We start from the raw sequence: 22,754 nt of genomic DNA on the forward strand, positions 1-22,754 counted from the left end.
CATAGAGAACCCCCACAAATGACCCCATTTTGAAAACTAGACCCCTTAACGAATTTATCTAGGGTTGTACTGTGTATTTTGACCCCACAGTTTTTGAATAAATTTAAGCAAAGCAAAAGGAAAAAAATAGGATTTTCATTTTTTGGGCTATTGTGTCAATTTAAAAACAGTTTTTTTTGTACAGCACACATATAAATGAAGGCTTTCACCCCAAAATGGATACCCCTGTTTGTCCCGTGTTCAGAAACATACCCATTGTGGCCCTAATAGACTTACAGGACCCATGGCTAGGCCTACAATGAAAGGAATAACCGTTGGATTTCAGGGTACCACTGAATAAATTTCAGGCCCCATTGCCCACTTATAGAGCCATTGAGCGGCCAAAACTATAAAGAACCCCCTCAAATGACCCCATTTTGAAAACTAGACCCCTTAACGAATTCATCTAGGGGTGTACTGCGTATTTTGACCCCACAGTATTTGAATGAATCTAAGCAAAGCAGAAGGAAAAAGTTACGATTTTCAATTTTTTTGGCAATTTTTTCAATTTAAAAACAGTTTTTTTGTACAGTGCACATAGGAATGAAGACGTTCACCCCAAAATGGATACCCCCGTTTGTCCCGAGTTCAGAAACATACCCATTGTGGCCCTAATCTACTTACAGGATGCATGGCAAGGCCTATAAAGGACGGAACACCTGTTGGATTTTAGGGCACAACTGAATACATTCCAGGCCCCATTGCTTATTTGTACAGAATAAAGATTGACTCCCTAAAAATTCCCCCCCTCCCCCTCCGCGCTCTTTTTGGCGTTCGCAAATCTTAGATAAAAGTAAAAATGTGAACTGTGTAGTATTTCCGAAGACAGGGGTAATTACGGAGGCTGGTTGGAATGGGCCCATGGGGCAATAAAACCGGGTATCCCCCCCCCCTCCTCTCATGCTTTTTGGGGGTATTTCATGACCTCAGTGGCGGGTATGGGGTGTAAAAAGTGGCGTTCCGTGAGTCTCCGTAAGCTTGATGAGGTGCGGCAGTCTCACACAGAAGGCGCTCAACAAGGTGCTCCTGGAACTGCAGGAAAGCGAGCGTTCCCGGGGCTTCTTGTAAAATACGTATTACAGGTAGCGGTCTGAATAATGCCGGGCTCACACGGGTGCAGGCGGAATCCGCTTGCGGAGGCCCACAGCGGATCCCATCTGTGAGCCCGGCTGTGACCCTGCGTACGGCTGCGTAATGTACTGCGCATAACTGCGTACTCACACAGGCGGTCATGCACAGTACACCTTTGTTTGTATTTCCCGCACCATCGCTTAGCGATGACGCGGGTACCCGCAGCCCGTATACAACGTAGTTGCGTATGGACTGTGGGTATATCCGCGACCACGGAGCACAATGGGCTCTATGTTGCCGATATCCGCAGTAAAATAGAACCTGCTGCGTTCTCTTTTCTGCGAGTGGATTACACAATTCCGACCCGCTAATGTGAGCGGAATTGTGTAATCCAATGCGATTGATCTGCGTATTACCACGGATCAGACGCATGCGGAATCCGTCATTCCTATCCGGTCATGTGAGACCGGCCTAAGGTAGATCGCTACCTTTTTATCACGTGACCGGGGACCGCTCAACGAGGCCACCCGTCACTGCTCCAGGCTCTCTGTGACCGTTGGTCGCTGGGAGCAAGGAGATTTTAAATTTCCTGGGCTCCCCGACTGCTGCGCATGTGTCCGGCTTTTTGCCGGCAATCGCATGTGCAGAATCCTGGAAGGTCCACGGAGGAAGATCGCGTCGGGGTGCAAATACGGAGGCCTCCGGTAAAAAGATTCATCTCCTCTCACCGATCGCATCAGTGAGGGGAGATGAAACTTCAAATTTTTTTTTTTACTTTTACGTGATCGCCATTATTGGATAATGGCGAACACGTGACCAGGAACCGCTCACCGCGGACCCCCATTAAATCTCCATGCTCTTGGCTACGTTTTGTAGCCAGGAGCAGGGAGAATTTAAATTATCCTGGCAATCCACAGCTTTTGCGCATGCGCCCGCCATTTTGGCGACGGGCGCGTGTGCAGAAGCTGTGGTAAGGTCCGCGGATAAATCTGGGGGCCTTAGGTACGTACTTTCATCCTCCCTCACGGATATGATCCATGAGGGGAGATGAAACGTACGCTTTTTAAACTTTTAAAAACTTTTTTTAACTTTTTTTTTTTTTTACTTTTTTACACTTTTTTCTCACTTTACATGATCACTGTCATCCATTGGATGACAGTGATCATGTCCCCGGTATAATCTCTCTGCTCCTAGCTACACATGGCAGCCAGAAGCAGAGGGATTTTAAATTTCCCGGGGCTCGAGCCCGTCTGTTCACGCGCCCGATGTCAATCATCGGGCGCGCATGCGCAGACGGGGATTCGGGTCCCGGGACATCGGGACACCGCTGAGGACTGGGGGTGAGTATTTTCACCTCCCCTCATGGATCCGATCCATGAGGGGAGGTGAAACTGACTTTTTTAAAACTTTTTTTAAACTTTTTCGCGATCGCCGCTAACCATTGGATAACGGCGATCGCGGTACCGGGGACCGCTCACCGCAGTCCCCGCTGACATCTCCTGCCTCCCGGCTACCTACAGGAGCCGGGAGCCAGGAGATTTTAAATCTCCCGCGCCGCCGGGCCTTCTGCGCATGCGGCTGACGTAATGCCGCCTGGCGCGCATGCGCAGAAGACCGGCTTCGGGCCCCGGAGGCATATTACCAAAGGAGGCCTGAGTTCTCCTATGGGGCCGATTCAGCCAATCAGCTGGCTGGAATCGGCACCACGTGACACAGCGGCGTGCCCGCGCATTGCCGTGCACAGGATTGTGCTGCCTGAGTTCTCCTGTGCGGCCGATTCAGCCAACAGCGGCGTGCCCGCGCATTGCCGTGCACAGGATTGTGCTTTGCCCGCGCTTTCACATGTTCAGTGCCTTGCCATGCACTCGTGTGGACACAGGATTGTGCCTTGCCCGCGGTTTACATGCCACTCGTGTGTGGCACAGAGAGTTATTGATTTGGCAGGTATTTTTTGTGCTTTTTGGCAGGTATTTTTTGTGCTTTTTGGCAGGTTTTTTTTGTGCTTTTTGGCAGGTTTTTTTTGTGCTTTTGCCAAAGGTGATTATTTCTTTTGCGCACGTGGATTTGCCAGCGGACGTTTTACACAGGACTACTAAAAGCCAAGGTAAGCTGCTGCATCTGCTCATTTAATTGCGCTCTTACTTCCCCTGCGCGCATTGGCGGAGAGGCGGCCAATTCTGCATGCCGCTGCATTGTCCACGAGCGCGATCCCCAGCATGCCGCTGCATTGTCCACGAGCGCGATCCCCAGCATGCCACTGCATTTTCGCCATGCCGCTGCATTGTCCACGAGCGCGATCCCCAGCATGCCGCTGCATTGTCCACGAGCGCGATCCCCAGCATGCCGCTGCATTGTCCACGAGCGCGATCCCCAGCATGCCGCTGCATTGTCCACGAGCGCGATCCCCAGCATGCCGCTGCATTGTCGCCGCGATCCCCAGCATGCCGCTGCATTGTCGCCGCGATCCCCAGCATGCCGCTGCATTGTCGCCGCGATCCCCAGCATGCCGCTGCATTGTCGCCGCGATCCCCAGCATGCCGCTGCATTGTCGCCGCAATCCCCAGCATGCCGCTGCATTGTCGCCGCAATCCCCAGCATGCCGCTGCATACATGGTCGCCGCTGCATTGTCCACGAGCGCGATCCCCCAGCATGCCACTGCATTGTCGCCATGCAGCTGCATTGTCCACGAGCGCGATCCCCAGCATGCCGCTGCATTGTCGCCGCGATCCCCAGCATGCCGCTGCATTGTCGCCGCGATCCCCAGCATGACGCTGCATGCATGGTCGCCGCTGCATTGTCCACGAGCGCGATCCCCAGCATGCCGCTGCATTGTCGCCGCGATCCCCAGCATGCCGCTGCATGCATGGTCGCCGCTGCATTGTCCACGAGCACGATCCCCAGCATGCCGCTGCATTGCTATGTGTGGAGACGCGGTTACCAGAGATTTGTGCGCTGTGCGCTGCTACGTGTGGAGACGCGATTACCTGAGATTTGTGCGCTGTGCGCTGCTACGTGTGGAGACAACACCCAAGATTTGTGCGCTACGTGTGGTGAGTACGTCACCTGAGATTTGCGTGACGCCACCTGACGCAACCTGTCTTTTTTTTGCAGATTTGTGCGCCTTATTGCAAAATAACGTGTGGAGAGGATCCTGACGTTTGGACGCGTTTCGAGAAGAATTTCGCTTCGCTCGGACACCATCTGACATCACTCAGCGAGGTAAGCTGCTGCATCTGCCAAATTTTTCATTGCTTGCATATGCTCATGTGTACATGCATGCGTGCCTGTATGCGTACATGCCTGTATGCGTACATGCATGCATGCCTTATGCGTACATGCGTGCCTGCGTGTATGCGTACGTGCGTGCCTGTATGCCTATGTGCGGGCATGCGTGCCGTATGCGTGCGGGCATGCGTGCCGTATGCGTGCGGGCATGCGTGCCGTATGCGTGCGGGCATGCGTGCGTGCCGTATGCGTGCGGGCATGCGTGCGTGCCGTATGCGTGCGGGCATGCGTGCATGCCTTATGCGTGCGGGCATGCGTGCATGCCTTATGCGTGCGGGCATGCGTGCCTTATGCGTGCGGGCATGCATGCCTTATGCGTGCGGGCATGCCTTATGCGTGCGGGCATGCGTGCGGGCATGCGTGCATGCCTTATGCGTGCGGGCATGCCTTATGCGTGCGGGCATGCCTTATGCGTGCGGGCATGCGTGCATGCCTTATGCGTGCGGGCGGGCGGGCATGCCTTATGCGTGCGGGCGGGCATGCCTTATGCGTGCGGGCATGCATGCCTTATGCGTGCGGGCATGCGTGCATGCCCTTGTGCGTGCGGGCATGCGTGCATGCCCTTGTGCGTGCGGGCATGCGTGCATGCCCTTGTGCGTGCGGGCATGCGTGCATGCCCTTGTGCGTGCGGGCATGCGTGCCGTATGCGTGCGGGCATGCGTGCATGCCTTATGCGTGCGGGCGTGCATGCCTTATGCGTGCGGGCATGCGTGCATGCCTTATGCGTGCGGGCATGCGTGCATGCCTTATGCGTGCGGGCGGGCATGCCTTATGCGTGCGGGCGGGCATGCCTTATGCGTGCGGGCATGCATGCCTTTTGCGTGCGGGCATGCGTGCATGCCCCTGTGCGTGCGGGCATGCGTGCATGCCCCTGTGCGTGCGGGCATGCGTGCATGCCCCTGTGCGTGCGGGCATGCGTGCATGCCCCTGTGCGTGCGGGCATGCGTGCATGCCCCTGTGCGTGCGGGCATGCGTGCATGCCCCTGTGCGTGCGGGCATGCGTGCATGCGTGCATGCCTGTGTGCGTGCGTGCATGCCTTGTGCGTGCATGCATGCCTGTGTGCGTGCGTGCCTTATGCGTGAGTGCGTGCCTTATGCGTGAGTGCATGCCTTATGCGTACATGCATGCCTGTATGCGTGCGCGCATTATGCGTACACGCGCGCATTATGCGTACACGCGCGCATTATGTGTACACGCATGCCTTATGTGTACACGCATGCCTCTGTGTACACGCATTCCTGTATGCGTACACACATGCGTGGCTATGTGCGTGCATGCGTGCCTGTATGCGTACAGGCATGCGTGCGTGCCTGTATGCGGACATGCACGCGTGCCTGTATGCGGACATGCACGCGTGCCTGTATGCATGCATTTATGTATAGATGCACGCATGCGTGTACATGCATGCAGATGCACACATGCATGCATAGATGCACGCACGCATGCATGTATAGATGCATGCATAATTCTTCTGACCTGGTTGGGGGAGTAGTGGTCATTGTAAGTGGGTTGAGCGGATCTAGGAATCAGTAATACTGGTGGGATGTGACTGTTAACCTGCTGATTTCTCGTCATTTCCTGCAGATCTGACGTCCTTGAGAACGGGAAGGCTGGCAGACAGTGAAGAGACCCTCGTCGTTCAGCAATCTTTAAACCCTTCTTTTAATGCACTGTTTTTTCCCAGTGACTCCCTTGTTTTTAATACGCTTTTTAAAAAAAATAATTATGACGGAGGATCCTGAAAAACTGCGCAATATTTTACTGCAATGCATTAAACAGAAAAGACCCATAAACACAGCCGCCTTTTGTCTATGTCACAAAGGCTGCTAGGTGTCATAATTAAGGATGAGCGAGTATACTTGCTAAGGTACTACTCGTTCGAGTAATGTGCCTTAAACGAGTGTCTCCCTGCTCATCCTTAAAGATTCGGGGGCCGCCGTGAGGGAGAGCGGGGAGGAACGGAGGGGAGATCTCTCTCTATCTCCCCTGCGACTCACCTGTCAGCCGCAGCGGTCCCCGAATCTTTATGGACGAGCAGGGAGATACTCGTCTAAGGCACATTACTTGAACGAGTAGTGCCTTAGCGAGTATACTCGCTCATCCTTAATTATGACACCTAGCAGCCTTTGCAAACTTGGATTGGTGTAGGAAAACTAAGTGCTCCTCAAAATTCTGAAAAGTAATGTTAAATTTGTACGTCTCCTAGATGGAAAAAATAAATGTACAAAAGTTTTAAACCGTGCTTCCAGAATAAAGTGAACAGATGGAAATCTATATGTTCGCAGAGATTTGTACAGAATGTTGGCACTTATTTTATATATGACATTTGACAATGTGAAAAAATGAAAATTCAAAATTGTGCAAAGTAGCAATTTTAATAAATATACACAACTTTTAACAGTCCTTTTTTACTACCTAACAGAAGTACAACAAGGGGAAGAAAAAAATGTCACAGTCACTTGGATATGCAAAACCTTTACGGACTTATGATATGTCAAGTGACACATGTAAAGTTCCAAATGTTCGGTCTGTCACTAAGGCGCAAACAGGCTTGTTCTCTAAGGGGATAAATAGCTTAGTGTATAAACTGTGAACCGACTAACGAGGGACAGTGAGCAGCATCACATGCAACCGGACAATCTTCATCGTACTGCTCCATCAGATCCTGATGATGGATTTCCATAGCAGGTGATGGGCCATTTCCAGCTTTTAAGCGTCCTCCGGAGCCAACATCTGGGAACTTTTGGCTCTCTGGTGATTCAACTCTGTGGTTGTGAGCACCGGAAACGGTTACCACAGTGCAGTATTCTGACCAAAACGTATCAGCTGACCTAGAAGGAGGAAGAAAAAAAAAATTAACCCTGCCTGCAATTGGCTTAATTCCGTGGGTTTTCCTAGTTCTTGCACTGTCCCTGCTTTTCTTCACTCCTACTTTAATAGATAAAGACATCGTATTTGGACAATTGGTATGTTTCTCCGAAGGTTGGTGCAGTATTGGGATGGAACCTGTACGTTTGCTTAAAAAAAGGAATTAAATGCTCAAATCTAATGTTATGTCTTTTTCGCCCAATAAGACGAATTTAACACAGCAAGTGTGTGAGAGAGAGAGAGGGGGTGGCTGAGTAAGTGGGTGAGCATACATGCATGTATACATACATGCACGCATACAGGCATGCATGCACACAGGAACGCGTGCGTGTACGCATAAGGCATGCACGCATACAGGCACGCGTGCGTGTACGCATAAGGCATGCATGCACGCACATAGGCATACAGGCATGCATGTACGCATACAGGCATGCATGTGTGTACGCATACAGGCATGCATGCGTGTACGCATACAGGCATGCATGCGTGTACGCATACAGGCATGCGTGTACACACAGGCATGCGTGCACGCACAATGCGTGCACGCACAATGCGTGCACGCACAATGCGTGCACGCACAATGCGTGCACGCACAATGCGTGCACGCACAATGCGTGCACGCATAATGCGTGCACGCACGCATACAGGCATGCATGTACGCATAAGGCACGCACGCATAAGGCATGCACTCACGCATAAGGCACGCACGCACACAGGCATGCACGCACGCATACAGGCATGCATGTACGCATGCCCGCACGCATAAGGCATGCCCGCACGCATAAGGCATGCACGCATGCCCGCACGCATAAGGCATGCACGCATGCCCGCACGCATAAGGCATGCACGCATGCCCGCACGCATAAGGCACGCATGCCCGCACGCATAAGGCACGCATGCCCGCACGCATAAGGCACGCATGCCCGCACGCATAAGGCATGCATGCCCGCACGCATAAGGCATGCATGCCCGCACGCATAAGGCATGCACGCATGCCCGCACGCATAAGGCATGCACGCATGCCCGCACGCATAAGGCATGCCCGCACGCATAAGGCATGCCCGCACGCATAAGGCATGCACGCATGCCCGCACGCATGCCCGCACGCATAAGGCATGCCCGCACGCATAAGGCATGCATGCCCGCACGCATAAGGCACGCATGCCCGCACGCATAAGGCATGCACGCATGCCCGCACGCATAAGGCATGCACGCATGCCCGCACGCATACGGCACGCACGCATGCCCGCACGCATACGGCACGCACGCATGCCCGCACGCATACGGCACGCATGCCCGCACGCATACGGCACGCATGCCCGCACGCATACGGCACGCATGCCCGCACATAGGCATACAGGCACGCACGTACGCATACACGCAGGCACGCATGTACGCATAAGGCATGCATGCATGTACGCATACAGGCATGTACGCATACAGGCACGCATGCATGTACACATGAGCATATGCAAGCAATGAAAAATTTGGCAGATGCAGCAGCTTACCTCGCTGAGTGATGTCAGATGGTGTCCGAGCGAAGCGAAATTCTTCTCGAAACGCGTCCAAACGTCAGGATCCTCTCCACACGTTATTTTGCAATAAGGCGCACAAATCTGCAAAAAAAAGACAGGTTGCGTCAGGTGGCGTCACGCAAATCTCAGGTGACGTACTCACCACACGTAGCGCACAAATCTTGGGTGTTGTCTCCACACGTAGCAGCGCACAGCGCACAAATCTCAGGTAATCGCGTCTCCACACGTAGCAGCGCACAGCGCACAAATCTCTGGTAACCGCGTCTCCACACATAGCAATGCAGCGGCATGCTGGGGATCGTGCTCGTGGACAATGCAGCGGCGACCATGCATGCAGCGGCATGCTGGGGATCGCGGCGACAATGCAGCGGCATGCTGGGGATCGCGCTCGTGGACAATGCAGCGGCGACCATGCATGCAGCGTCATGCTGGGGATCGCGGCGACAATGCAGCGGCATGCTGGGGATCGCGGCGACAATGCAGCGGCATGCTGGGGATCGCGCTCGTGGACAATGCAGCTGCATGGCGACAATGCAGTGGCATGCTGGGGGATCGCGCTCGTGGACAATGCAGCGGCGACCATGTATGCAGCGGCATGCTGGGGATTGCGGCGACAATGCAGCGGCATGCTGGGGATTGCGGCGACAATGCAGCGGCATGCTGGGGATCGCGGCGACAATGCAGCGGCATGCTGGGGATCGCGGCGACAATGCAGCGGCATGCTGGGGATCGCGGCGACAATGCAGCGGCATGCTGGGGATCGCGGCGACAATGCAGCGGCATGCTGGGGATCGCGCTCGTGGACAATGCAGCGGCATGCTGGGGATCGCGCTCGTGGACAATGCAGCGGCATGCTGGGGATCGCGCTCGTGGACAATGCAGCGGCATGCTGGGGATCGCGCTCGTGGACAATGCAGCGGCATGGCGAAAATGCAGTGGCATGCTGGGGATCGCGCTCGTGGACAATGCAGCGGCATGCTGGGGATCGCGCTCGTGGACAATGCAGCGGCATGCAGAATTGGCCGCCTCTCCGCCAATGCGCGCAGGGGAAGTAAGAGCGCAATTAAATGAGCAGATGCAGCAGCTTACCTTGGCTTTTAGTAGTCCTGTGTAAAACGTCCGCTGGCAAATCCACGTGCGCAAAAGAAATAATCACCTTTGGCAAAAGCACAAAAAAAACCTGCCAAAAAGCACAAAAAAAACCTGCCAAAAAGCACAAAAAATACCTGCCAAAAAGCACAAAAAATACCTGCCAAATCAATAACTCTCTGTGCCACACACGAGTGGCATGTAAACCGCGGGCAAGGCACAATCCTGTGTCCACACGAGTGCATGGCAAGGCACTGAACATGTGAAAGCGCGGGCAAAGCACAATCCTGTGCACGGCAATGCGCGGGCACGCCGCTGTTGGCTGAATCGGCCGCACAGGAGAACTCAGGCAGCACAATCCTGTGCACGGCAATGCGCGGGCACGCCGCTGTGTCACGTGGTGCCGATTCCAGCCAGCTGATTGGCTGAATCGGCCCCATAGGAGAACTCAGGCCTCCTTTGGTAATATGCGCCCCGGAGGCATATTAACACATTCTGCCGCAGTTCTACAGCGCGGCCGATTCAGCCAATCAGCTGGCTGGAATCGGCATCACGTGACTCAGCGGCGTGCCCGAGCATTGCCGTGCACGATGAGCTGTGCCCGCGCGTCACGTGGGCTGTGACGTCACCGAGCCTTGCATTTGCCCGCGGATTTTGAACAGTATCGATCTACGGAGGAAGCAAGCTGATGGTTGGAGCCTTTTCCCCAATTTACAAGATGGGAGAGTAAGATTTGTGCGCTACGTGTGGTGAGTACCCACCTGAGATTTGTGCGCTGTGCGCTACGTGTGGAGACGCGGTCACCTGAGATTTGTGCGCTACGCTGTGCGCTACGTATGGAGACGCGGTCACCTGAGATTTGTGCGCCGTGCGCTACGTGTGGAGACGCGGTCACCTGAGATTTGTGCGCCGTGCGCTACGCTGTGCGCTACGTGTGGAGGCGCGGTCACCTGAGATTTGTGCGCTACGCTGTGCGCTACGTGTGGAGACGCGGTCACCTGAGATTTGTGCGCTACGCTGTGCGCTACGTATGGAGACGCGGTCATCTGAGATTTGTGCGCTGTGCGCTACGTGTTGAGACGCGGTCACCTGAGATTTGTGCGCTACGCTGTGCGCTACGTGTGGAGACGCGGTCACCTGAGATTTGTGCGCCGTGCGCTACGTGTGGAGACGCAGTCACCTGAGATTTGTGCGCCGTGCGCTACGCTGTGCGCTACGTGTGGAGGCGCGGTCACCTGAGATTTGTGCGCTACGCTGTGCGCTACGTGTGGAGACGCGGTCACCTGAGATTTGTGCGCCATGCGCTACGCTGTGCGCTACGTGTGGAGGCGCGGTCACCTGAGATTTGTGCGCTACGTGTGGAGACAACACCCAAGATTTGTGCGCTACGTGTGGTGAGTACGTCACCTGAGATTTGCGCGACGCCACCTGGCGCAACCTGTCTTTTTTTTGCAGATTTGTGTGCCTTATTGCAAAATTACGTGTGGAGAGGATCCTGACGTTTGGATGCGTTTCGAGAAGAATTTCGCTTCGCTCGGACCCCACCTGACATCACTCAGCGAGGTAAGCTGCTGCATCTGCCCAAATTTTCATCGCGTGCATCTGCTCATATGCGCATATTTGGCGCATATTTGCAGGTTTTCGCTTGCATCTGCTGATATGCGCATATTTGCAGGTTTTCGCTTGCATCTGCTGATATGCGCATATTTGGCGCATATTTGCAGGTTTTCGCTTGCATCTGCTGATATGCGCATATTTGGCGCATATTTGCAGGTTTTCGCTTGCATCTGCTGACATGCGCATATTTGGCGCATATTTGCAGGTTTTCGCTTGCATCTGCTGATATGCGCATACTTGGCGCATATTTGCAGGTTTTCGCTTGCATCTGCTGATATGCGCATATTTGCAGGTTTTCGCTTGCATCTGCTGATATGCGCATATTTGGCGCATATTTGCAGGTTTTCGCTTGCATCTGCTGACATGCGCATATTTGGCGCATATTTGCAGGTTTTCGCTTGCATCTGCTGATATGCGCATACTTGGCGCATATTTGCAGGTTTTCGCTTGCATCTGCTGATATGCGCATATTTGGCGCATATTTGCAGGTTTTCGCTTGCATCTGCTGACATGCGCATATTTGGCGCATATTTGCAGGTTTTCGCTTGCATCTGCTGATATGCGCATATTTGGCGCATATTTGCAGGTTTTCTCCTCCATCACCTGATATGTGCATATTTGCAGGTTTTCGCTTGCATATGGTGATATGCTCTCCGTTTTCCACAGGACGACTCGTGTGGAGAGGAACCTGACATTTGGCTGCGTTTTGTACAACGTACGGAACCGGAGATTGGCGTTTTAGGTGCTGATCTCACATTTGCCCCCCGCCTTTTGGAGAGGACGACTCTTCTGGAGAGAAATTTCGCTTCGCTAGGACACCACCTGACGTCACTCGGCGAGGTAAGCTGCTGCATCTGCCAAATTTTTCATTGCTTGCATCTGCTCATATGTACATGCATGCCTGTATGCGTGCGTGCGTGTATGCCTGTATGCGTACGTGCGTGCATGCCTGTATGCGTACGTGCGTGCATGCCTGTATGCGTACGTGCGTGCATGCCTGTATGCGTACGTGCGTGCATGCCTGTATGCGTACGTGCGTGCATGCGTGCCTGTATGCGTACATGCCTGTATGCGTGCGTGCGTGCCTGTATGCGTGCGTGCCTGCCTGTATGCATGCGTGCGTGCCTGCCTGTATGCGTGCCTGCCTGTATGCGTGCGTGCCTGTATGCGTGCCTGCGTGCGTGCCTGTACGCGTACGTGCGTGCCTGTATGCGTACGTGCGTGCGTGCCTGTATGCGTACGTGCGTGCGTGCCTGTGTGCGTGCCTGTATGCGTACATGCGTGCGTGCCTGTATGCGTGCGTGCCTGTATGCGTGCGTGCGTGCCTGCCTGTATGCATGCGTGCGTGCCTGCCTGTATGCGTGCCTGTACGCGTACGTGCGTGCCTGTACGCGTACGTGCGTGCCTGTACGCGTACGTGCGTGCCTGTATGCGTACGTGCGTGCATGCCTGTATGCGTACGTGCGTGCCTGCCTGTATGCGTGCGTGCCTGTATGCGTGCGTGCGTGCCTGTACGCGTACGTGCGTGCCTGTATGCGTATGTGCGTGCATGCCTGTATGCGTACGTGCGTGCATGCCTGCCTGTATGCGTACATGCCTGTGTGCGTACATGCGTGCGTGCCTGTATGCGTGCCTGTACGCGTACGTGCGTGCCTGTGTGCGTGCGGGCCTGTATGCGTGTATATGTGCGTGCGTGTATACGTGCATGCATGCGTGTATACGTGCGTGCATGCATGCGTGTATACGTGCGTGCGTGTATACGTGCATGCGTGCGTGTATACGTGCATGCGTGCGTGCATACGTGCGTGCATGCGTGTATACGTGCGTGCGTGTGTGCATGCGTGCGTGTATACGGGCGTGTGTGTATGCGTGCATACGTGCGTGCACGCATGCGTGTGTGCGGGCGTGCATGCCTGTGTGTATACGTGCGTGCGTGCATGCCTGTGTGTATACGTGCGTGCGTGCATGCCTGTGTGTATACGTGCGTGCGTGCGTGCCTGCCTGTGTATACGTGCGTGCATGCCTGTATGTATGTATGTATGTCTAATTCTTCTGTCCAGGTTGGGGGAGTAGTGGTCATTGTAAGTGGGTTGAGCGGATCTAGGGATCAGTAATACTGGTGGGATGTGACTGTTAGGGCTCATGTCCACGGGCAAAATATGATTTAGGATCCGCAGCCCATAGGGATGCATTGACCACCCGCGGGTAGATAAATACCCGCGGATCGTCAATAAAAGGGATTTTTAAAAAAATGGAGCATGAAAAAATCTGGACCATGCTCCATTTTCATGCGGGTCTCCCGCGGGGACGGCTCCCGCGGGCTTCTATTGAAGCCTATGGAAACCGTCCGGATCCGCGGGAGACCTAAAATAGGAATTTAAAGAATTTACTCACCCGCTGCGGGCGGCGAAGCTCTTCTCTTCCTCACGGCCGCATCTCCCTTGCTTCGGCTCGGCGGATGTGCCCGGCGCATGCGCGCGGCACGTCGACGACGTGCCGCCGGCGTGAGGAATTCATCCGCCGGCCGAAAAAGAAGATCCGGCCGTGAGGAAGAGCAGAGCTTCGCCGCCCCGCTACGGATAGGTAAATTCTTATTTATTCTTATTTTCAGCCCTCATGTCCGCGGGGCAGGAGGGACCCGCTGCAGATTCTACATGTAGAATCCGTAGCGGGCCCGATTTTCCCCGTGGACATGAGGCCTTAACCTGCTGATTTCTTGTCATTTCCTGCAGATCTGACGTCCTTGAGAACGGGAAGGCTGGCAGACAGTGAAGAGACCCTCGACGTTCAGCAATCTTGAAACCCTTCTTTTTATGAACTGTTTTTTTCCCAGTGACTCCCTTTTTTTAGATACGCTTTTTCTTTAAAAGAATTATGACGGAGGATCCTGAAAAACTGCGCAATATTTTACTGCGATGCAGTAAACAGAAAAGACCCATGAACACAGCCGCCTTTTGTCTATATCGGGGAATGAACCTTGGTGTAACATCCACACTCGCAATAAATTATAAAATCTGAATTGGGTGGAGTCTGTCTGGTTTTCACTATATGTTGCAGTTGGCGGTGCGCCCTGTCCTGCTCCTGATGCAGTTGGCGGTGCGCCCTGTCCTGCTCCTGATGCAGTTGGCGGTGCGCCCTGTCCTGCTCCTGATGCAGTTGGCGGTGTGCCCTGTCCTGCTCCTGATGCAGTTGGCGGTGTGCCCTGTCCTGCTCCTGATGCAGTTGGCGGTGCGCCCTGTCCTGCTCCTGATGCAGTTGGCGGTGCGCCCTGTCCTGCTCCTGATGCAGTTGGCGGTGTGCCCTGTCCTCCTCCTGATGCAGTTGGCGGTGTCTGTTATGTGGCATGTGTATGACTCCTGTTCTGTGGTGTGGCTCCGCGGATCTGCTAGGGCCCAGTTCTTAAGATCGCTGGGCCGCCCTCTTACTCGGCTGATGTCCCCACTTAGGTAGGGCCACTGTCATCCCCCCTGTAGCACAGGCTTGGTTGCCTGGATTCTGTGTGACTCTCCTGTGTTCCCTGTGTGCGTGTATACTACTAGACTACCACTCCTTCGGTCACGATCGTGTGGGCCCTCTGCTTTATCTGCTCACACGATTGTAACAGTCTGTTCAGAAAGCCGCTGACTACTCCTTTCTTTTTGGGCCCAGTGGTGCATACAGACATAACATTAGGGCCACACTGTGTATACTTGTGAACACGAGACAAAACAGGGGTATCCATTTCGGAGGTTCAATCCTCCTTTTGATGTGCAATATAGAAAAAAAAAGGTCTTGAAAAGGACAGGTTTTCTAAAAATTAAATATTATTTGGTCTCCTAAATTGCATTAATTCCTAAAAATAAATGTGGGGTCAAAATACTCCTGACCCTCTCAGAGAATACATTAAGGGGTGCAGTTTTTAAAATGTGGTAATTTGTAAGGGTGTCTATCATTATGACTAAGGATGAGCGAGTATACTCACTAAGGCACTACTCGTTCGAGTAATGTGCCTTAAACTAGTATCTCCCTGCTCGTCCTTAAAGATTTGGGGGCCGCCGCGGGGGAGAGCGGGGAGGAACGGAGGGGAGATCTCTCTCTCCCCTGCGACTCACCTGTCAGCCGCAGCGGTCCCCGAATGGATGAGCAGGGAGATACTCGTCTAAGGCACATTACTCGAACGAGTAGTGCCTTAGCGAGTATACTCGCTCATCCTTAATTATGACACCTAGCAGCCTTTGCAAACTTGGATTGGTGGAGGAAAACTAAGGCCTCATGTCCACGGGCAAAATAAGAATTAAAATCTGCAGCGGATTTTAACTCTTCTCCTGCCCGCGGATCCGCACCCCATAGGGATGCATTGACCACCCGCGGGGTAGATAAATACCCGCGGATCGTCAATAAAAGTGATTTTAAAAAAAATGGAGCATGAAAAAATCTGGACCATGCTCCATTTTCATGCGGGTCTCCCGCGGGCTTCTATTGAAGCCTATGGAAGCCGTCCGGATCCGCGGGACACAAAAATCAGATTTTACTCACACGCTCCGGTTCTTCTCTTCGCCGCGGCGCCATCTTCTCTCAGTCGCGGCCGGATCATTTTGCTTCGGGACGGCGCATGTGCGGGGCATGTCACCGACGTCATCATGCACATCCGCCGAGCCGAAGAAAGAAGATCCGGCCGCGACGAGAGAAGATGACGCCGCAGCGAAGGAAGTATCCGGAGCGTGTGAGAGGTAAGTTTATTCTTATTTATTCCCATTTTCAGCGCTCATGTCCGCGGGGCAGGAGGGACCCGCTGCAGATTCTACATGGAGAATCCGGAGCGGGCCTGATTTTCCCCGTGGACATGAGGCCTAAGTGTTCCTCTAAATTCTGAAAAGTAATGTTAAATTTGTACGTCTCCTAAATGGAAAAAATAAATGTACAAAAGTTTTAAACCGTGCATCCAGAATAAAGTGAACAGATGGAAATCTATATGTTCGCAGAGATTTGTACAGCATGTTTGCACTTATTTTATATATGACATTTGACAATGTGAAAAAATGAAAATTCAAAATTGTGCAAAGTAGCAATTTTAATAAATATACACAACTTTTAACAGTCCTTTTTACTACCTAACAGAAGTACAACAAGGGGAAGAAAACAATGTCAGTCACTTGGATATGCAAAACCTTTACGGACTTATGATATGTCAAGTGACACATGTAAAGTTCCAAATTTTCGGTCTGTCACTAAGGCGCAAACAGGCTTGTTCTCTAAGGGGATAAATAGCTTAGTGTATAAACTGTGAACCGACTAACGAGGGACAGTGAGCAGCATCACATGCATCGTACTGCTCCATCAGATCCTGATGATGTATTTCCATAGCAGGTGATGGGCCATTTCCAGCTTTTAAGCCAACATCTGGGAACTTCTGGCTCTCTGGTGATTCAACTCTGTGGTTGCGAGCAGCGGAAACGGTTACCACAGTGCAGTATTCTGACCAAAACCTATCAGCTGACCTATAACGAGGAAGAGAAAAAAAAATAACCCTGCCTGCAATTGGCTTAATTCCGTGGGTTTTCCTAGTTCTTGCACTGTCCCTGCTTTTCTTCACTCCTACTTTAATAGATAAAGACATCGTATTTGGACAATTGGTATGTTTCTCCGAAGGTTTGTTCAGTTAGTGCAGATTAGGTGCAGTACTGTGATGGCACCTGTACGTGTGCTAAAAAAAGGAATTAAATGCTCAAATCTAATGGAATGTCTTTTTCGGCCAATAAGACGAATTTAACACAGCAAGTGTGTGTGTGAGAGAGGGGGTGGCTGAGTAAGTGGGTGAGCATACATGCATGTACACATAAGGCAGGCACGCATGTACGCATACAGGCAGGCACGCACACAGGCACGCACGCACACATGTACGCGTACAGGCACGCATACAGGCACGCACGCACGCGTACAGGCATGCACGCATACAGGCACGCACGCATATACGCATACAGGCAGGCACGCACGCGTGTACGCATACAGGCACGCACGCGTGTACGCATACAGGCACGCACGCGTGTACGCATACAGGCACGCACGCGTGTACGCATACAGGCACGCACGCGTGTACGCATACAGGCACGCACGCGTGTACGCATACAGGCACGCACGCGTGTACGCATACAGGCAGGCACGCGTGTACGCATACAGGCAGGCACGCGTGTACGCATACAGGCAGGCACGCGTGTACGCATACAGGCAGGCACGCGTGTACGCATGCATGTACATATGAGCAGATGCAAGCAATGAAAAATTTGGCAGATGCAGCAGCTTACCTCGCCGAGTGACGTCAGGTGGTGTCCGAGCGAAGCGAAATTCCTCTCCAGAAGAGTCGTCCTGTGGAAAACGGAGAGCATATCACCACATGCAAGCGAAAACCTGCAAATATGCGCATATCAGGTGATGCAGGAGAAAACCGGCAAATATGCGCCAAATATGCGCATATCAGCAGATGCAAGCGAAAACCTGCAAATATGCGCCAAGTATGCGCATATCAGCAGATGCAAGCGAAAACCTGCAAATATGCGCATATCAGCAGATGCAAGCGAAAACCTGCAAATATGCGCATATCAGCAGATGCAAGCGAAAACCTGCAAATATGCGCCAAGTATGCGCATATCAGCAGATGCAAGCGATGAAAATTTGGGCAGATGCAGCAGCTTACCTCGCTGATGTCAGGTGGGGTCCGAGCGAAGCGAAATTCTTCTCGAAACGCATCCAAACGTCAGGATCCTCTCCACACGTAATTTTGCAATAAGGCACACAAATCTGCAAAAAAAAGACAGGTTGCGCCAGGTGGCGTCGCGCAAATCTCAGGTGACGTACTCACCACACGTAGCGCACAAATCTTGGGTGTTGTCTCCACACGTAGCGCACAAATCTCAGGTGACCGCGTCTCCACACGTAGCGCACAGCGCACAAATCTCAGGTGACCGCGTCTCCACACGTAGCGCACAAATCTCAGGTGACCGCGTCTCCACACGTAGCGCACGGCGCACAAATCTCAGGTGACCGCGTCTCCACACGTAGCGCACGGCGCACAAATCTCAGGTGACCGCGTCTCCACACGTAGCGCACGGCGCACAAATCTCAGGTGACCGCGTCTTCACACGTAGCGCACGGCGCACAAATATCAGGTGACCGCGTCTCCACACGTAGCGCACGGCGCACAAATATCAGGTGACCGCGTCTCCACACGTAGCGCACGGCGCACAAATCTCAGGTGACCGCGTCTCCACACGTAGCGCACGGCGCACAAATCTCAGGTGACCGCGTCTCCACACGTAGCGCACGGCGCACAAATCTCAGGTGACCGCGTCTCCACACGTAGCGCACGGCGCATTAATCTCAGGTGACCGCGTCTCCACACGTAGCGCACAGCGTAGCGCACGGCGCACAAATCTCAGGTGACCGCGTCTCCACACGTAGCGCACGGCGCATTAATCTCAGGTGACCGCGTCTCCACACGTAGCGCACAGCGTAGCGCACGGCGCACAAATCTCAGGTGACCGCGTCTCCACATGTAGCGCACGGCGCATTAATCTCAGGTGATCGCGTCTCCACATGTAGCGCACGGCGCATTAATCTCAGGTGACCGCGTCTCCACACGTAGCGCACAGCGTAGCGCACGGCGCACAAATCTCAGGTGACCGCGTCTCCACACGTAGCGCACAGCGCACAAATCTCAGGTGACCGCGTCTCCACACGTAGCGCACAGCGTAGCGCACAGCGCACAAATCTCAGGTGACCGCGTCTCCACACGTAGCGCACGGCGTAGCGCACGGCGCACAAATCTCAGGTGACCGCGTCTCCACACGTAGCGCACAAATCTCAGGTGGGTACTCACCACACGTAGCGCACAAATCTCAGGTGACCGCGTCTCCACACGTAGCGCACAGCGTAGCGCACAGCGCACAAATCTCAGGTGACCGCGTCTCCACACGTAGCGCACGGCGTAGCGCACGGCGCACAAATCTCAGGTGACCGCGTCTCCACACGTAGCGCACAAATCTCAGGTGGGTACTCACCACACGTAGCGCACAAATCTCAGGTGACCGCGTCTCCACACATAGCGCACAGCGCACAAATCTCAGGTGGGTACTCACCACACGTAGAGCACAAATCTTACTCTCCCATCTTGTAAATTGGGGAAAAGGCTCCAACCATCAGCTTGCTTCCTCCGTAGATCGATACTGTTCAAAATCCGCGGGCAAATGCAAGGCTTGGTGACGTCACAGCCCACGTGACGCGCGGGCACAGCTCATCGTGCACGGCAATGCTCGGGCACGCCGCTGAGTCACGTGATGCCGATTCCAGCCAGCTGATTGGCTGAATCGGCCGCGCTGTAGAACTGCGGCAGAATGTGTTAATATGCGCCCCGGAGCGGCAGGAGAGCGGGGAGCAGCGTGCCAGACCTCGGTGAGTAATTTCAGCTGCTCCGATGGATCCGATCCATCAGAGCAGCTGAATCTTTAACTTTTATGTACTTTTATTTACTTTTTTTGCGATCGGCGCTATCCATTGCATAGCGCCGATCGCAATGCCGGGGGGGGGCTCCGAACAGCCCGGGATGACAGCTCCATGCTGTCAGCTACCTGCGGACACCGACAGCATGGAGCTGTCACGTCCACAGCCCGAGGGGCACTATTCTCTGCAGGAAGCATGTTTTTACGTCCTCAGAGAATAGAGCCCACTTCGGGAGGACGTAAAAACACTATGGGCTGGTCGTTAAGGGGTTAATCCACAAAAAGAGAGTGTCACGCATGTTTGTGAATAGGCCCCGCATGTGCAATAAGTACAGTATTATATGCACACACGTACACAAATTTACCTCGTTCATGCGCAAATACGTTGCGCTGCAGTGAGCATTTTTGCGCATATGCTCGTGTGAAACCGCCCTTAGATGGAAAGAAAAATCACTCCAGCATAAATGAAATATGAAAACTAATGCAAACTAATAAACATCAACCTTATCTTTTCATCCCACATCAAAAATATTGTATACATCACTTCCCAATAAATAGCACCAGCGAATTACAATCAAGTATGCTTCCTCTATATGCTTATTGAGGGTAGTGAGTGTGACACATGCCAGGAGTATGATGCAGACAATGCAGTACCAAAGAAAATAAACAATGAGTATTTCTGAACACAGAAATATGGGTAAAGAACAGTTGGAATATAGTGTTATTACAAATGATCTTTCCAGTTTAAAATATTCATAACTTACGTTTAATCAGATACTGTATATACTCGAGTATAAACCTAGTTTTTCAGCACCTTTTTTTGTGCTGAAAAAGCCCCCCTCAGCTTATACTCGAGTCAGGGAAAGCTTAAAAAAAACCCTCCATACTCCCCTCCCAGCCGAAGTCTTTTTCTCCGGCGGCGGTGCGGCAGGATATTTGAATTCTCTCTGCTGTCATCCTCTTTGCTCGGCTCTGTCATCCCCCGCCATCAGCGCTGTGTAAGTGAGAGCTGTGATTGGATTGAGCGTCAGCCAATCACAGACGGTGCTCGATCATTCACAGCCAAATCAAGCTGCTTTAGAATTCTCCCCGCTGTTATCTCCCTACTCGGCTTTCAAATATGCTGATGTCAGTGCTGTCTAAGTAAGCACTGTGATTGGATCGAGGGCCAGCTTGGATTGGCTGGTGCTCAATCCAATCACAGCGCTTACTTACACAGCACTGACAGAGCCAAGCAGAGAGGACGGCGGGGGATGACAGCGGGGAGAATTCAAGCACAGACACAGATGCCGGCTGGAAGGTGAGTATGGAGGGTTTTTTTTACCTAGTATATACTCAAGCATGGCTCTGCTTATACTCGAGTCAATAAGTTTTCCCAGTTTTTTGTGGTGAAACGTATTGTCTCGGCTTATACTCGGGTCAACTAATACTCGAGTATATACGGTACATAAATTTGATATCAATCAAAAAAGAAACTCAAAAGGTTTTGTTGCACTACATCAAAAAAGTTGTCCACATCAGAGGTGATCAAACCCCTTTTTTCACTTGACACACATGGAGTCTGTAGTCACGTTCCTGCCATACACATTGTAGTATCACGGTTGACAAATTCAATGGCTTCTGTGATGCGGACTCACAGATCATACATGGTGGGTGGTAGGGGGTGCATCTAGACTCTATCTTTAACATTTCCCTAGAAAAAAAAACTACAAGGTGTAAGGTCCGGGAAACATGGAGGCCAAGGAAGAAGTTCACTATCGTCATGACCCGCATGGACAATCCATCTGTGTGGTAGTCGCCTATTGAGCTCATTTCTGACTTTTGACAGATAAAACTTGGGATTTCCTGTTCCAGCTGTGGCAGAAGCCATATCTGATGCACGTCTCTGTTTCTGTACTTCAGGAGGCATCAGTCACTCACACAGCCCGCTCACCAGCACTCCGGTACAGCGACTCTTTCTGCTCCATCTCACTGCTTGTGACGCAGCTACAATTCTTTCTCATATCTCTTGGAGAGTTTCTTGGAATCTTAGGATCCGTGAAGGGGCGGACTCACCCCCATCCACTCAATATCTCAAAAAGAAGAAACTGCGCCACAGACTGATGAAATTAGGATGCACGTAGAATATATATATATATATATATATATATATATATATATATATATATATATACATATACATATATATATATATATATATATATATATATATATATATATTTCAATCTATATATATAAAATTGAATGTATGCGTGTATGTCTGTCTGTCTGTCTGTGTGTGTGTGTGTTTGTCCTTTATGCGCTACTATACCATTCATCCGATCGCCATGAAACTTTGGGAAGTTGTTGAGTACACTCCTGGGAAGATTATAGGCATAGTACATTTATGCTATGATAAATGGCGCGCGTGCGTGCGTCGTCGACAGTTACGCCCCCCCACGTAGATCGTTCGATTTCCATCACTGCCACTAATTCTCTCACTTCGCGATGTCCTAGAAACATGAAATTTGGCAAGAGCATTGATTATGTCATAAATAGAAAAAGCTAATGGGTCCCAACTCCATTATTCAATTCTAAGCGCCAAAGAATTAGCGTCCAAATTTTACGTACGGAATCTAATTCTCTCACTTTCCAATGTCATAGAAACTTGAAATTTGGCACGAGCATTGATTATGTCATAAATAGGAAAAGTTAATGGGTCCTAACTCGATTATTCAATTCTAAGCGCCAAAGAATTAGCGTCCAAATTTTACGTACGGAATCTAATTTTCTCGCTT

The 22,754-nt window shown here is 52.2% G+C and overlaps 3 long non-coding RNA genes across 4 annotated transcripts; 1 reads left to right on the top strand and 2 right to left on the bottom strand.

Annotated features, from left to right (window-relative positions):
• The first annotated feature begins 2,764 nt into the window (after positions 1 to 2,764).
• On the top strand, positions 2,765 to 6,671 carry LOC136611792 (uncharacterized). Its single transcript, XR_010790307.1, has 3 exons — positions 2,765 to 3,214; positions 4,223 to 4,330; positions 5,982 to 6,671. It is a non-coding gene; the product is annotated as an uncharacterized lncRNA (long non-coding RNA).
• Positions 6,672 to 6,761: 90 nt separating this feature from the next.
• LOC136611793 (uncharacterized) lies at positions 6,762 to 19,889 on the bottom strand. 2 transcript variants are annotated; one of them, XR_010790309.1, is made up of 3 exons: positions 19,618 to 19,889; positions 8,774 to 8,881; positions 6,762 to 7,228 (listed from the first exon to the last, which is right to left on the bottom strand). It is a non-coding gene; the product is annotated as an uncharacterized lncRNA (long non-coding RNA). The 2 variants fall into 2 exon arrangements; XR_010790308.1 differs by lacking the exon at positions 19,618 to 19,889 and adding an exon at positions 9,890 to 10,366.
• On the bottom strand, positions 16,547 to 18,524 carry LOC136611794 (uncharacterized). The gene is made up of 3 exons (XR_010790310.1): positions 18,177 to 18,524; positions 17,788 to 17,848; positions 16,547 to 16,983 (listed from the first exon to the last, which is right to left on the bottom strand). It is a non-coding gene; the product is annotated as an uncharacterized lncRNA (long non-coding RNA).
• Positions 19,890 to 22,754: the final 2,865 nt, after the last annotated feature.

Source organism: Eleutherodactylus coqui, chromosome 2, assembly GCF_035609145.1.
Source record: "Eleutherodactylus coqui strain aEleCoq1 chromosome 2, aEleCoq1.hap1, whole genome shotgun sequence".
In the NCBI taxonomy this organism is placed as follows: domain Eukaryota; kingdom Metazoa; phylum Chordata; class Amphibia; order Anura; family Eleutherodactylidae; genus Eleutherodactylus; species Eleutherodactylus coqui.